Source organism: Dromiciops gliroides, chromosome 2 (assembly GCF_019393635.1).
Source record: "Dromiciops gliroides isolate mDroGli1 chromosome 2, mDroGli1.pri, whole genome shotgun sequence".
Taxonomy (NCBI): Eukaryota; Metazoa; Chordata; class Mammalia; order Microbiotheria; family Microbiotheriidae; genus Dromiciops; species Dromiciops gliroides.
This window is the reverse complement of record NC_057862.1, coordinates 435,533,883-435,537,079: the sequence shown is the minus strand read 5'-3', so window position 1 is coordinate 435,537,079 and position 3,197 is coordinate 435,533,883. Positions and strand designations below refer to the sequence as shown.

At 40.7% G+C, this 3,197-nt stretch overlaps 1 pseudogene; it reads left to right on the top strand.

Annotated features, from left to right (window-relative positions):
- The first annotated feature begins 2,387 nt into the window (after positions 1-2,387).
- On the top strand, positions 2,388-2,708 carry LOC122738977 (annotated as a pseudogene).
- The last annotated feature ends 489 nt before the right edge of the window (positions 2,709-3,197 follow it).

Below are 3,197 nucleotides of genomic sequence, written 5' to 3'. Positions count from 1 at the left end.
GCCTCCCAGTACATCAGGCCCATTACTTCACAGTAGTCTTTGATTCTTCCCTCCCCCTCATCTCCTGCATCCAAACAGTCATCAAAATAACAGATCAGATCAAAATAGCTCCTTTCTTTTTCATTCTCATTATTTAGGCTTCATATCTCACTTGGCATATTGTTTTGTTGTTGTTTAGTCATTTCAGTCATGTCTGACTCTTGGCGACCCCATTTGGGGTTTTCTTGGCAAAGGTACTGGAATGGTTTGCCATTTCCTTCTCCAGTTCATTTTACAGATTGGGAAACTGAGACAAACAGGAATAAGTGACTTGCCCATGGTCACACAGCTAGTGAATGTCTGAGGTCAAATTAGAATTCAGGGGGAGCAGCTAGCTGGTGCAGTGGATAAAGCACCAGCCCTGGATTCAGAAGACCTGAGTTCGAATTCGGATTCAGACACTTAACACTTACTAGCTTTTAGTAAAGACTAAATGATCATTTGCCAGGTATGTTAGAGAGCTGACCCCTGTTCAAGTATGGGTTGGATTAAATGTCCTCTGAAGTCCCTTCCAACTGAATTTCTATGATTTTGTAATTCTTGTTTGGTTTTCTCAATATGGCACCCATCAGTTAACATGTGGCCACCAATCAGAAAGTAAAGAACACACCAGACTAATTTGTTCTGCTCACTCCTGCTTCCTCAGCATGGGTCCCAGGAATCTCTGTATAGCCTATTGGGGAAACTCAATGTTCCCCATCCTCCTCACCCTTTAAATTTTTTTTTTTAGTGAGGCAATTGGGGTTAAGTGACTTGCCCAGGGTCACACAGCTGGTAAGTGTCAAGTGTCTGAGGCCGGATTTGAACTCAGGTCCTCCTGAATCCAGGGCCGGTGCTCTATCCTCTGCTCGGTGGCCCTGGATTCAGGAGGACCTGAGTTCAAATCCGGCCTCAGACACTTGACACTTACCAGCTGTGTGACCCTGGGCAAGTCACTTAACCCCAATTGCCTCACCAAAATAAATAAATAAATAACAGGAAAGGGGCAGCTAGGTGGTACAGTGAATAAAGCACCAGCCCTGAATTCAGGGGGAACTGAGTTCAAATCCGACCTCAGACACTTGACATTTAATAACTGTGTGACCCTGGACAAGTCACTTAACCCTCATTGCTCTGCCCCCCTCCAAAATATTATAAGACACAATTTCAAACTATCTCTACAAGTAACTGGAAAATAATAAAATATTTTTATGGGAAAAAAAACAGGAAAAAAGAAACAGAAGAAAATGTACTTCATTCTGCACTCCAACTATATCAGCTCTCCATCTTGAGGTAGAAAGCATCATGTGTCCTTTGGAATTGTAGTTGTTCGTTGTGTTGATCAGAGTTACTAAGTCTTTCAAAGTTAATTATGTTTACAATGTCGCTATTACTGTGTAAATTATTCTCCTGGTTCTTCTCACTTCACTTTGCATCAGTTCATATGTCTTACCATTCCCCTCCCCCTGAAAAAAACCCTACTGATGGGCTTCTTCTCTCCAATTCTGTGGCACCACTAAAAGAGCTGCTATGAATATATTTCTGTATATAGATCCTTTTCCCTTTTTAAATTTCTTCATACTATAAACATTGTAGTAATATTGCTGGGTCAGAGGGTTTAATAGTTTAGTTTAGTCAATTTAATAGATTTTTGGACATAGTTCCAAATTGCTTAAATTGCTTTCCAGAATGGTTGGGCTAATTCAGAGCTCCACCAACAATGCATTAGTGTACCTATTTTCCCATATCTCTTCCAGGATTTGTCATTTTCCTTTTTCCATCACCTCAGCCAATTTGGTGAGTGCTTAGTTTGCATTTCTCTGCTGGTGAATTAGAGCATTTTTCATACGGCTATTGACAGCTTTTATCTCTGAAAGCTATTTATATATCCTTTGATCATTTGTTAATTGATGAATGACTTATTCTTATAAATTTGACCAATTTCCCTATATATTTTAGAAATGAGACCTTTATAAAAGAAACTTGCTGCAAAAATTTATTCCCAGTTTCCTGCTTTTCTTCTCATTTTAACTGTATTGGTTTTGTTTTCAACAAGCATTTATTAAGCAACTTCTATGGGCCTGGCACTGCGATAAGCATTGTGTCTCTTCCACATGACAGCATAGCAAGTATGTTAAGACACCTATCATGTCTTCCCTAAGTCTTCTCATCTTCTCCAATTCCTTCATTTGATTCCCATACAGCATGATTTCAGGGCACTTCACCATTCTTTAACCCTTTTCGGGATGTCCTCCAGGTAAAGGAATTGAATTTAGTCAATAGGCATAAGGAAGTCACCAAAGACTTCAGAGTAGAATAGCAAGACCAGATCTTTTTGTAAGAATGATTATTCAGGAGAGAGAACCCGGATGAACCGGAAGCTGGTGTCGGCGTAACCTGGTAGGTGAGGAAGTGGGACTCCCAGTGGAGGGGCTGACATGGCGGAATTGGCGGAGACCGATGAGGCTGAACTGAAGTGTTTGGTGGCGGCAGAACAGCAGAAGGCGCAGTTCACTGCACAGGCACACCATTTCATGGATTTGTGCTGGGATAAACGCGTTGAAAAACCAAGAAGCCGTCTAGATTCTTGAACTGAAAATTGCCTTGCCAGTTGCATGGACCAATTCATTGATACTACTCTTACCATCACAAGCCGATTTGCTCAGATTGTGCAGAAAGGGAGCCAGTAGGCTAACCCTTAACACTAACCCAAGTGGGGCAAATGAACGGAAGAACAAAAAGATCTGTAACTGGACAGTTGATATACCATGGCAGAGGTCTTTTGAAAGGGTGAAGAATATATAACCAGAAATAACTTTGGGCTGTGGCCAAACCTAGTGTTTAAAAAATAACAAGAGATGTTCGACAAGTAAAATTTATTTATTTGGAATTTGAGGTTTTGGAATTCCAGATTGTATTACATCATTTGATAAATATGACTCCCCCAACCCTGGTCTTAATTACTTTTATTTTTTTAGTGAGGCAATTGGGGTTAAATGACTTGCCCAAGGTCACACAGCTAGTAAGTGTTGTCTGAGGCTGGATTTGAACTCAGGTCCTCCTGAATCCAGGGCCGGTGCTCTATCCACTGTGCCACCTAGCTGCCCTTGATTACTTATTTAAAAAAAAAAATTCTACCTCAGGATTTAGAGAAAAAAAAATGATTATTCAGGGCAGCT